We start from the raw sequence: 13679 nt of genomic DNA, 5'->3' as shown, positions 1-13679 counted from the left end.
GGCCGGGCCAATCGGCGCGAGGCTCGGCGCGCCCCCACCCCCAAGCCGCAGCGGGGCCCGACGGGTGTGAAAGCAGCCCCCACCCCGCCGACGGCCTCCGGCCCGCGCACCAGAGCTCCCGCGGGGTCTCCGGGCGGCGGCGCAGGGCCAGACTCCCGCTCCTTCCCAGGTTGGACTTAGCAGAATTCCAACTACCGGCAGGCTAGGGAGACCTATGGGCCCGCAGGAGTGACATCACCCGCCACCCCAGGATCTCTAAGCGCGATTTGGGGGCTGGTGCAGTTGCCAGGCCCCTCCCCTGGGCAAGCCTGGGCAGCAGCATGGACAGGGTTAATGTCCTGCGCGCCCGCTAGAAGGCTGAGCCACCCAGGGACTGTTTGCTTCCAAACCTTAAAGCGCCCCATCTATTGACGTACCCTTGACCTCACAGCACGCCAGTTCCCACCCCACACACCAGGGGGCGGCAGCTGAAGGTAGGTAGGACCACCGGGGTTAATCATGTTCTGAGGAGGAAGGACCATCTCTTAATGTACCCCTTTCGGGCAGGGAGACAAACTGGGGTACAGGAGAAGCTCTAAGCTCTTCCTTCTGGTTCCTCCAGGAACCCTCCCTGGGGACCTCCAGCCTCAGTGTAGGAGGCCCATCACAAATGCATAATCACATGTTCATAATCACACAGGAGTTGAGGAAAGATGGGTCAGACAGATGCCTCAGAGAACAGAACCTTAAGAAACAAAATTTCTAATGACCTCCTCTGTAGCAGTGAAAGCCTGAGAGGTGGAGGACAGTATGCCTCATGGGGCTAAGGGGACCCATGACAACTTTCTCACAAATTAGGCCAAGAGACTTGGAGACAGAATTGGAGTAAAGGGAATCAGGTTAGGGTGGTCCAGTACAGCAGAGACTAAAGCCCCTTCCCCAAACCCCCAAGGTAGGAGGCAGCCAGGCCCACCAAGGAAGCCCTGGATTAGACCATTTATATACCAGGATAGTAAAATTTCTGATAATAATAGAGTAATTGCCATCCCACCCCATCTTCAGACTGCTTAGGGCAAAAACCTTCCTGGGTCTCAGCAATACAAAGAGGTCTACAAAGAGTTAAGCTCCTCCATGGCCCCTGTGGAGGGCAGTGTTGTCAGTACCTGCAGAACATGGGGGTGGGGGTGGGGCTCCTCCTCATTCTAAACAAGCACAGATCTAGTTCTGAAGCGGGGAAGTACATCCTTACCCATAAGACTGGAAGGAAGCCTGTGCCCAGCCTTCTAAGCTACCTCATTGTCTCTGCACAGGCCTCCATAGCTGCCAAAAAGAGATAGTGACCACCAGTGCACAGGATCCAGCCTCTGGGAGATGCAAAGGAAGATGCTGTTCTTTGGGGTGTGGGAGGCCTTCCTGTGCCCAGTCAGCTCTTCTCCACCCCAGTTCTCCTAACTCAAGCTCTGGTTCTGTGGCTCCTGCTCAGCTGTCACCCTCCCGCTGTCCCTGACTGGCATATAAGATTGGAAAGACCAAGCAGACACCTAGAGCCTGGCAAGAGAGGGGACCATTCATCTCCAATGAGACTATCCAGAAAGAGCTCCAGGTTGGGAAAAGGAGCAGGCAGGCTCTTTGAGGAAGCAGACAGAGGAGCAGAGAAAAGGAAGCTTCTCTTCTTCATGCATAGACCTCTTGGAAGGCAGGTAACCCAGGAGAAAGCTACAGCTATGGGCTCCAAATCCTGGAAGGGAAGAGCACTAACTCCTCAGAACAACAAGGCAGTTTAGGCCCTCTACCTGCACCACAGGAATTTTCCTGATGGCCACAGCCAGTGCTCACTGTGAGGAGGCCATGGATGTATGTTTCTGTATGAGTCACATACATTTGCATACATACTACATTTTTATCCACAAAGGCTTGAGCAAGCTATTTTCAGCATTTTTTCAAGCTAAAATGTTGCAGCTGCTCTCCTTAGCGTTACTTCATCCTACGATCGGTCCAGTTTTGCCCTGGCCTGTCCCCTCTGCAACACAGTGTTGGGTACAGAGAGAGACAACCTGTGAGGCCCTGCTGCTCTAATATCCCTCACTGAATGCTTGCTGTGTTTCTGGCTTGGATTTTAGAGTTTTGTTCACAAGGATGGTCTCACTAATGAGCAGTTGTTAACTCAGTTTTCTTATTCTCCTTCCCTCCCTTCCACCATCCCTGCACCCCTTTTTCTTTCTGCAGTGATGGGAACCGAACCCAGGACCTCACTTATGCTAGGCAAGCACTCTACCACTGAGCTATACATCCTACCCTTTTTTATTTATTATTTTTATGTGTATGTGTGTATTGCCTGCATGTAGGTAAGTGCACCCGTGTCTTGCAATGCCCACGGAGGTCAGAAGAGGCTGTCGGATCCCCTGGGACTGGAGTTACGGACAGCTGTTAGCTGCCATGTGGGTGCTGGGATTCAAACCTGGGTCTTAAGCAACAACAACCAGTGTTCTTAACCGCTGAGCCATCTCTCCAGTGCCCACCCTACCCTCTTTTTACTTTTTGAGACATGATCTCTCTAGATTACTCATGCTGATCTTGAATTCATTGTTAACCAAGCTGGCCTTGAACTTGTAATCTTTGTCTCAGCCTCTCTAGTAGCAGAGATTAGAAGTCTCTGCTACCAGGCCCAGCTCAGTAACATAGCCCAGTCTTACAGTCTATTTAAAGGCCATGCATGTTGCCTCTTTCTTAGCTGATGGTAGGTAGTAAATCCATGTTGTTGAAGTCCCTGGAAATCTTTGCTGGTTCTTGGGTTCAAGACCACCATCTAGGAAGCCCTTGTAGCTCTGTTCCATCTCCAGATGCTCATCTCTGACCTGTTTGTCTTGGGAAAGGGTAGTTACTTCAAGATTCTCACCACACACCTGATTCTAAGCTTGTTTACAGAGATGACTGGATGGGTCTTGAAGCACCAGGATGACTTGGGACTGGAACAAATGCCTCCAGATCTCTGGCACTGGGGACTTGGAGAAGCTGATGAAACCCTAAATCAATACACATTCTGGGAAGGAAGGAGTTAAAGAGGCATTCTTTGTATTTTGCCCAAGGCCTGCTATCCTGAAATGCTCTTAACCCCAGCCATCAGCCTCAATCTGTCAGAGCAGCAGGAAGGTCTTTGTGGACAGACCTCCCTGATTCAGCTAAGTGCCCAGATGCACAGATGCCTGGTATACCCCAAGGCACTGAGTCAGCATGATACACCATCTCCTCTGAACCCATGGTGACCATTCCCTATCTACTCAGGGCCAAAGCTCTTCATCTCCACAGCCTGTGTACTCAGCTTATCCTTCACTCCCTTAGTCTCCATAGTTACCTGCCTGTTCTTCCCTTATCACTGGATGTAAGGGGGATTTAAGGTTACACAGCCATGACTGATGGGCTGATGATGAGGGGCTGAGTGGGAAGGAGATCCACCCCATTCTGAGGACCAGCAGCGCTGCCCTTTATTCCTAGGGATGTGCTATTCACTGCCTCTCCAACCACCAGCTCTCACTTCAACCAACCACTTGGCCAGGATGAAAAAGAGCTGGTGTTGCTTAGATCAAACTGGGTTTGATCTCCACACTCTTCTTCCCTTCTCATGTTAGCAATCCAGCTTCACTGTGTACCACAGGAAGGGCCCCAAATCCTTCCTTGCTTGATTACCCAGTCAGTGGTCACTGCTGGCCAAAAAAAAAAAAGAACATGTCTCCGTTGCTGAGGTCAAGCAGAGAGCATCAGTACATGCAGAACTCCAAAGCTGTAAAGCTGTTTCAGTAATGTGACCCTGACCAGCTTTTTGCCCAAAGCCCAACAGACTGACATTCAAAAATGCATGCTGGCTGGGTGTGGTAATCCAAGTACTCTGAAGGCTGAGGCAAGAGTTCAAGGTTAGATCCTGTCTCAAAAAATGCCCATAATATTGATTGACTGCTTAAGTGCCAGGTTCTGCTTTACACGCTTCGTCTGGCCTAATCTTCACAATAAGCCGTTAATAGGTGCTCCCATTAGCTCCATTTCACAGAAGAGGAAATGGAGGCTCAGAAAGGCTAAGCCATTGGCCAGTCAGCAGATGGTGACACTTGAAAATGAGTCAAGTCTGAACCCAGAGTCCACACAATGCAGAGCTGTGTTGGGCTACAGTGAGCGGATAACTGAATAAACAGAATGAAGTTAAATTCAGGGAAGAAGAAATCAGAGCTGCAATGGTATTATTCCAGAACTCCCAAAACTAAGCAAAAAGAATACCCAAAGAAAGCCACATCTATTACAACAGGTCAGATGACCCTGGAGATGAGCTGAAAACAATTCAGTGACAATCTCTTACATGTCAGGTCCGGTTCCCCCACCCCCACCCATGTGTATGCCTCAGGCCTTTCCAGTCTTATTTTTCAGATCTACAGAAGGTGGCATACAGGTAAGTCAGGTAGATAACCTCCAGGTCTCTATTAGCCCTCACATTCTATACATTTTGCTTCCTGGAAGATCCTGCAGTGGTCTGTTTTTACTCCTTGCTTCACAGCCTTTTCCTCAGTAAAGCAAAGTAGCATTTATTATTCTAAAATCCACCTTCAGCTCTAGGGTCTGGAAAGAAGAAAATTCCTGAGGCCACTGAGATGACTCAATGGATAAAGGCACTTGCTGATAAGTCTGACAACCTCAGTTTGATCCCTAGGACCCACATGATAGTTGGAGAACCAATTCATGAAAGCTGTCCTCTGACCTCCCCTGATCCTTACACACACATGCCACACAATCAATCAATCAATCAATCAATCAATCAATCAATGCAATTAAAAAACAATTTAAGAAGACAATTCCCCCAGGCCAGTTTTCCCATGAGTTGCCTCTCGGGAAGAAAAAGGTTTGGTGGCCTTCTGACTGGCTTGCCTGGTGCTGTCCTTGCCTGGCATGGTGGCACACACTTTCAATTTCAGTACAAGCAGGTGGATCTCTCAGAGTTCAAGACCAGCCAGGGTTGCATAGTTGAGTTCCAGGCCAGCCAGGGATATATAGTGGGACCCTGCCTCAAAAAAGCAAATGCACGCGCACACACACACACACACACACACACACACACAACATTGAATCGTAAGCAAAATGTAGACTTGATCCCCAGAGAACTGCATTCACCCTTATTACTTCCCTCACATCACAGCACCAACACCCAATATTCACACATTGCCCCCTGTGTTGAAGCCCCCCACAGCTAAATGCCACTGAGAACCTGGTAGATCAGTTGACTTAAGAGGAACTGCAATTTCAGGAGGATCCCTTGCAAAGCCCCAGCTACAGTGGCCCTCACCTCACACTGCTCAGACCTCACCACCCAGGGGTCAGTTGACAGTTTTCCTATAGTCAATGAGAAGACTCTACAGTGGAATCCAGGAACTTTTGCAATGCTCTCCCACATTTACTTACCTCTGAGTCCCCATCAGCATTTGGAAAGATTCCAACTGAAGACACAGATTCTCAAAATCCCCAAAACCCAGAGATCAAGTTCAATGACTGCGATCTCCTCAGCTCCAAGGAAGCAGGGACAAGTCCAGCAGAGGTCAGAGCTGATGGGCTGGCCCTCTGCCCTCCTGTGGTCACCACTACCCTGAAGCTGGCTGCCCTCCCGACTCTTACAGCCAGAATTATGCAGATGCATCCCAGCTCCACGCTGCTGTGCCAGGAGCTGTGACACCACCCTTCAGCCTGGCCCAGTCCCTTCAGGTCCAGGAGTGGCTTCAGGGACTGAGAATCATCAAGGAGATGAGATTGACATCCAAGAAGGCAAGGGCAAAGGAGCCACTGAGTGGTGCTTGCCATAGGTGGAGTCTCACTCTGGGTTTAATGGTTGAGCCTGTGGGTGTGTGACTGTGTCTCTTTAAGTACCGGGCCTCTTTTAAGGCAAGTTCTCTCTGCAGTCAACTCTGCCACAATTGGTCCTGCGGCAGAGAAGAGGGGCCTCTCAAGTGCCATCTGGTGGCTGAACAGAGTGTCACCTTGGCCACCAGAGGTGTTCTAGACAGGCAGTGGTTCCAAGTGCCGGCACTCAAATTTCAGCTCCTCCACCAGATTCTGCTCAGGGCTGCAGGTTACCACTGTGAGCAAGGAGTCTGGGAAGGTCAGGAGGGAACAACAGTCTTTGAGAATGATGCGGGAGAATGCCTTCCCATTGGATAAAACCTCCAGTAATATCTTTGTTAAGAGTTTATTTTCATTTTATTTATGTGTATGCATATGTGTCTGTGTTGGGGTATGTTGTAAAGTGTATGGGTGCCCTCAGAGGCCAGAAGAGGATGTCAGATCCCCTGGAACTGGGAGTCACAGGCACTGGAGTTGTGGGCCTTCTGACATGGGTGCTGGGAACTGAACTTCCATCCTCTGAAAAAGCAGGAAGCACCCTTAACTGCTGAGCCCTTTCCCAGTCCCTCTAGTAAAATCTTAAATAAGGGAACTTTGGACTTCCCAGCCTGAAACACCGCCGAACACACCTTTGTCCCCACATCACAAGACAGTGGTTCTCAATTAGGGGATGGGTAGCTGTCACTACTCTACCAGAAAATATTTTTTTTAAATATCTTTTTTTATGCCTACAAGTATTTTGCCTGAATATAAGTGCATCTGTGTTATGTAATTCCAGCAAAGGCCAAAAGAGGGTGTCAATCCCCTGGAACTGGAGTTGTTAGCTGCCATGTGGATGCTGGAACCAAGCCCAGGTCCTCTGCAAGAGTAGCCAGTGTTCTTAACCACTGAGCCATCTCTCCAGCCACCAGAAAGTATTGCCCAAAGAATATCTATCCTTAATGCCAACAGTGTTGAGGATGCACCCATGGTTAGGGGACTGAGAACAGCTCCTTGGCAAGCTTGTACCTGCCTTCTTTTCCCCATAATGTTGCCTTTGGTGTCTTCCATAACTAAATGTCATCTTTATTTATTTACTTATTTTCTTATTACACTTATTAATCACACACACACACACACACACACACACACACACACACACACACAGTGAGTACATGCCAAGGTGCATATGTGGAAGTCAAAGGACAACATGCAGGAGTTGGTTACTCTCCTTCTACCATGTGAATTCCAGAGATCCAACTCAGGTTGTCAGACAGGCTTGGCAACAAGTGCTTTTACCCACTGAGTGAGACATCTTGCTGGCCCAATGTCATCTTTATAAACTTAGAGGTTGAGAGGCAGGTTGGTCTGGCCCAGGCCACCGCCATAGGGGTGCCAGTGCTCTGGTTTCCTCTTCTTGGAAGTCAGGCACACAGATCCTCACCCAGGCAATTACCACTGAGTCACCACTACCTTGGTGGGGAGAGGCAGACTAACTGGCAGGTCCTCAGAAGCCCAAAAATGGTCATCAATCTCAACCCCTAAGGAACCACCCTACCTTCTTAATGTGGAAAGGGATGACTGACTCAGCTTAGCCCCATTCTTTGCCCTGGAACTATCTCAGATCATACACCTCTCACATAAGATGCTTTCAGCTTTTCATCGTGAACCTCATGACTTTGAATTTCCTTTCTGTGCCCTGTCCTAGACTGGTCAGCTAAACATAGCCTGGTGCTGACATGAGAGACCAACACACATGATTCGTGTTCTAATAAAGGGAGAGTAGAAAAGGATGGGACAGGTGACAATGGTCAGTAAAAGCTGCCCAGGTCACACCTGAGTTGGGTCTTTTGGTTTGAGCAACTCAGGGTCATGAGACTCATATCATAGATAGGAAGCTCCAAGCAAAGTTTCCCAGCATCCCACAGTCATCAGAGAACATGCTGTGAAACTCTAAGGTACATCTATGGCCTCCCACCACTATCAGGAGAAAGACCCATATATCTTCTTACCTTTTCTTTTTGCAGTGCCAGAAACAAAACCCAGGGTCTTATGTATGCTAAGCAAGTGCTCCACCACAGAGCTATACCCCTAACCCCCATTATTGTTTTCATGACCTATAAGGTCATGACTTACACATCTCTTCCAACTTCACCTAGCACATTCTCCCTGCTCTTTCCTGCCTTTGAATTTTTTTTTTTTTGGTATTTTTGAGACAGGGTCTCCCTATAATCCCAACTAGCTTAGAACTCACTATGTAGACCAGGTTGGCCTTGAACTCACAGAGATCCGCCTGCCTCTACCTCCCAAGTGCCTGACTAAAGGTGTGCACCATCATGACCGGCCTCCCTCCTTTGAATTTCTACACAGGTTGTAACCTCCAGTTAAAATGTTCTTTTCTCAATGTTGTATGGTGACACATGGCCTTTAGTCCAGCACTCAAGAGGATGAGGCAAGAGGATCACAAGTAAAAAGCCAGCCTGAGCTATTATATAATGAGACCCTATATCAAGAAAACATACCAAAAACCTCTTCCTCTACTCTGCCTGAGCATTTCCTACTTACTTTCCACCTTAGGGGCTTTTGGTAATCACCAAGCCAGGAAGGCCTACTTCCATCTGTCTGCCTCCTTGCTGCTCTTAAAAAGGGTTCAAGCTGGGCATGATGGCACACACCTTTAATCCAGCACTTAGGAAGCAAGGGCAGGCAGATCTCTGTGAGATCAAGTCCAGCCTGGTCTATATAGCAAGTTCCAGGTCAGCTGTGCCTACAGGGAAACACTGTCTCAAAATCAACCAACTAAACAAAAAATAATAACAAAAAATTCAATGTCATCTTTTGCTAAGACTAAAGGAATGAGTCAATTCAAATGAATGAATAGTTCCTGGTTACAAAGTGCCTGGAAAGAAGCAGTGTATTTAGCTAGCCCACTTCCACCAACTGAAAATGAACTGTCTGGGCTGGATGGCTGACATGTGGCCACATTCTCTAGAAAGATTCAAGATCTAAAAAAAACAGACAGGAACCTAAAATCAGATTTGGGGCAGGTCAATTGCTGCTCCAATTATTCTCTAACTGCTCACACAAAACCCCAACTAAAAACTCCCCTATGCACAGGCTCCCCTGCTAAATAGCCAGCCTCAGATGTTGTACTCCTTTTTACCCAATCAGGTTCCAACCTAGAAAAGATTCAGCCCACTAAGGGAATTTCGGTCTCAGCATCTAGAGTCCTTCTCCTGGACCTGCCCCAAATTTGCAAGGCAATTTACTTTTGAAGGAGGATGGTGAACTGTCGTTTTCATGGGGGAAAGTGGCCTCTGTGTACAGCCTATCTGTCCTGTCTCCTCTGCAGGGTGCTGGCGCTGGGTGTCTATGAAGATGCTGATTGCTGGCGGCAGTGCTAACCTCCTTTGCCTAGGGTACTACAGGCTGAAGCTGCAAAACTCCCAGCGCTAACTCAATGCACTCACATCTCATGAAGTCCCTCCAACCAGGCACCAGGAAACCTTGCTTTTCAGCTCAGTCACAGAAGTTGGTAGAACCTGATTCTGGACCCCTACCTACTCAAGGACCTAGCTTGAGAGGTTCTGCAGGCAGCCTAACCAGAAGGGGTAGGGAGACTGACCCCTTGTCTCCTGTGGCTGCTGTGTTCCTGTATCTACAGTGACTGTTGGGAAGGCCACAGAGCCCCAGGGAGCACAGGGCCAGACTCCCACCATCTGTTGGGATCTGCACACAGTGAAAGAGGTTCCTTTTCAATTCTCCACCAAAACAAAGAGGTGAATATAATACTCAATACTTGCTCCAGGTCTCATTTGTTGGGCCTTTGGTCCAGAAAATCACTGGTGTCAATATTCCAGATTGTTAGTTTTGTGTGTGTGTGTGTGTGTGTGTTTTACTAGGGATGTTACCAGTCTCATGCATGCTAGGTAAGCACTCTATTACTGGGCTACATTCCCAGTCCTTTTCTTTTTCTTTTTTTTCCCCAGATGGTTAATCTTCTGAGGTCCCTGCCAGCTTCTCGCCTGCTACCTCGTAAGAGTGTTCTGGTGTATTTAATACTCTTGGGTCCTGTCTCTCCTTCCTGTGCTATAGTTTGAATCTGATTTGTTCCCCCAAACTCATACAGAAGTCTAATTCCCAAAGTCGTATGTTAATGGTATCAAGATAGAAAGCTTTGGGACTGGAGAGATGGCTCAGTGGTTAAGAGCACTGGCTGTTCCTACAGAAGACCCAGGTTCAAATCCCAGCACCCACATGGCAGCTAACAACCATCTGTAACTCTAGTTCCAGGGTATCTGACACCCTCTTCTGTCCTCTGCAGGCATTATATGACATGGGTACCCTTACACACACACAGGCATAACACTCATACACATAAGATGTAAATAAATAAATAATTTGGGGGGGGTTCTTTTTTTTTTTTTTGTCTTTTTGAGACAGGGTCTCTCTGTAGCCCCAGCTGGCCTGGAACTCACTATGTAGACCAGGCTGGCCTTGAACTCACAGAGATCTGCCTGCCTCTGCCTCCCAAGTGCTGGGACTAAAGGCGTGCATCACCATGCCCGGCTTTTTTTTTTTGGTCTAGGGAGTCTTTTTGAGACAGGGTGTCTTTGTAGTTCCAGCTGGCCTGGAACTTGCTATATAGACCTGGCTGGCCTCGAACTCACAGAGATCCACCTGCCAGACACAAGGGGTACATGCCTATAATCCCAAACCCTTAGGAGACTGAGGCAGGAGGATCACTTTAGCCTAGAGTTAATGATCCATCTGGATAACTTAGTGAGATCCTTTCTTAAAAAGAAAATGCCAGGGGCTGGAAAGATAACTCAGCAGTTAAGAGCACTGGTTGCTCTTGCAGAGGACCTGGGTTCAATTCCCAGCACCCAAATGGTGGCTAACAACTGTCAGTTCCAGGGAATCTGATGCCTCTTCTGACATCTGCAGGCATTGCACGACATAGGTGCACCGACATACATGCAGGCAGTACACTCATACACATAAGATAAAAATAATAAATAAAATATTTTTTAATTTAAAAAGAAAATGCCTAGTATGCACAAAGGCCATGGTTTAAGCCCCTGAACCACATAAAACCAGATGTGGTAGTGTATGCCTGTAATCCCAGCACTTTGGAGGGAGAGGCAGGAAAATGACATGCTCTCCTGCAGAAACCATTAAGCCAATAGTGCTGCAAGAAGAGCTGAGGCCTTGTGGGCACCTCCTTACCCAAGATGAAATGTTCAAGGGCCCAATCTTGTGCAAGTATGCTGGATGTTCATGATTGCAATGGCACTCCTCCCTGGCTCTCCATATATAGCTCAAGCTGGCTTTATACCCACCATCCTCCTGCCTCAGCCTTCCCAGTACTAGAATTACAGGTATGTGCCTCCATGACCAACTTCAGCAGAGCACTTAAGCTGTAATCCAAAGGAACTGGAATGACACACAGATAGATTTCCACACTTTCTCCTAAAGGAAGGTCTAACAAGTTTTGGGGTCCTCTAGCATGAGGCCTCTGTCTGGAATTGTCCGTGACCAATTAATGGTTTTAGAATTAACTAGTCTCTAGGTATCTCTCTCACAAAGGTGGTCCTAGCCTGACATTGGCTTGACCAAGTAAGGATTATAAAGAGAAATATTTTTTTACTTGGTACTGGGGATAGAATCCAGGGCCTTTAAACCATTTTTTACCACTAAGCTATACCGCCAGCCCACATGATATATGTGTGTCCACATGTGCCACAGCGCACACTTGCAGGAGTTAGTTCTCTCTCCACTGTGGGTTCTGAAGATTGAATTCAGGTCATCAGGCTTGCACTGCCAGCACTTTTACTGACTGACCCATCTCGCTGGCCTCACAAAGAACATTTTAAGGAAAAGTATCTCAGGGAAACAGCAAAAGAAACTTAGGTATCAGCTCTATATCCTGTCTTACCCAGCCTTCTTCCCAAGTTTCCACACCCCTGCTGCCCCAAGCTTGAGCTTTCTGGAACATTCTCTGCTCTGTGTTCTGAATGGTAATGAATGGTACTCTGGAAAAAGATAATACCACATGATTCACTTTCCTAAGGATGGACAACTGTGCTTCTGAAAACCACACAGGAACTGTAAGTGCAAAGGCTTTGATGCATTTCAGTTCCCTTGCAGAGCCACCTGGCAGGAGCCCTGTAAAATGTTTAGGAGTTACCTGCTCTTGGAGGCAACAAGCAGCCGGTACCCTCTCCCCACCCTGCCTGGTCCAGGGAGCATGTTAAAGTGGATCATTTAGGACACACCTCTGATCTGCTCTGGAGTGATGAGGCGATGCCTGGTGGCTCTGAGACACAGCAGCTTCCACTTCATGTTGCAAAATTTCAAACCATGACCCTGCCCATCTCTGTGAGGGCCAGCTCCATGCCCAATTTTAATCTGCTGAGGACTGTGCCTCTTGAACTCAGAGAGATCAGGCTCTAGGGGCCCCTCAGACTTTAGACATGAATCAGAGGAAACCTGTCTCCCATCTCATGGGCCAAAGTCTTGCAGGCAACTCATTGCCCAATTCTCTATGCACCACACTGAATTATTTTCCAAGTTCCTATTTCTGTCTGATTGTGCAAGTCTCTTTCTCCCAGGAAGCCACATGTTCATCACATGAGGGTAGCCACAGGCCACCAGCAGAGGGAGGAAGGATGATGGGAAGTCTCATTTCCTGGATCCCAGACTGGTTCAGAGCTGTGGGTAGTATCTCCCCGTAGCCAATATCCCAAGCTTTGGTTCCCCTGCGGGATCAGCAAAAGCCTAAATGAGATCACAACGTGGTTTTCAGTTTCCCCAAAAAGCAGTTTCTGTGTTCCTCTAGATACTTAGTTGGACCTAGGCTCCAAGCCTTCTCTGTTCCTCAGATCCCTGACTCCTGAGGCAAATGTACCATAAGACCAGGCGATTAAAGCATGCCACTTGCTGAGGAGGCAGAAATGTGCTGCTGCTGCTGCTGCTGCTGCATCAGGCTAGCCAGAGTCTCCACTCTGGGGTTAATTCTTTGGCTGGCCCTTTGGGTGGGCTGGGCTGCTTTTCATTAGAGGTAAAGGGGCTATTTTTGAAAGAGACCCTATCTGCCTCCCACTGCAATTAAGCAGAGATGAGGAAGCTGCCACAGAGAAGCATCCTGCTCTCTCTGAGGCCACACGTGGAGCTGCACACGCAAGCAGGCCACACTTCCTCCCAGGCCTGCCAGGAACCTTGACGTGCTACAAAGACCACTAACCCCAATACCAGTACCCATGGACACATCTACCCACAGCTGAGCTGCTGAAGATTTCTAGTGTGACTTCAGGGCCAAAAAGGAAGAGGTTCTGTCTTACCAAGAAGAGTACAGCTCCCAAACACAAACAGAAGCTTACGTTCCATCTGACTTGCCTGATTCTGCAAGCAAGGGGTCTGTGTCCCAGCACAAGGCACTGTCCCCTACCTAGATCCTCACTCTTATGAACAAGCTGGTAAAGGTGCAAAAACTGCTTAAAAATGATCAGGGTCACAGACATCTTATTCTGGAAAACAAAACCTTGTCTCCAGAACTCTGCAGGTGGCAGGGAAAGTGGAGAGAGGGCTGACAGATGAAATGTGCCAAGGTCCTATTACCAAGAATGCCCAAGTACTGGCTCAGAAACCACAACACAATTAGCATCCTGTCATTTGCTCATTTATATGCATTTCATGTATCATAAGAAAGCCACAGAGGGTGTAAAGTATATAGGCTGTTTGTTGTGTTCATTTCCTTTGGGAGGTGCTGGGGGTTGAGTCCGGGGTCTTATGCATGCTAGGCAACAGCTCTACCACTGAACTACATGCCCAGCCTCTGACGTAAAAGA

At 48.1% G+C, this 13679-nt stretch overlaps 1 protein-coding gene across 3 annotated transcripts in view; it reads right to left on the bottom strand.

The window, feature by feature from the left end:
• Positions 1-13679, bottom strand: part of Abr (ABR activator of RhoGEF and GTPase) — a 205384-nt gene that overhangs the window by 152557 nt on the left and 39148 nt on the right. The gene's annotated exons all lie outside the window — the stretch shown is intronic.

The sequence above is a fragment of the Nannospalax galili genome, unplaced genomic scaffold (genome assembly GCF_000622305.1).
Source record: "Nannospalax galili isolate Female #2095 unplaced genomic scaffold, S.galili_v1.0 scaffold212, whole genome shotgun sequence".
NCBI lineage: Eukaryota > Metazoa > Chordata > Mammalia > Rodentia > Spalacidae > Nannospalax > Nannospalax galili.
The sequence above is the reverse complement of the archived record's forward strand: the minus strand, read 5'-3'. Positions and strand labels throughout refer to the sequence as shown.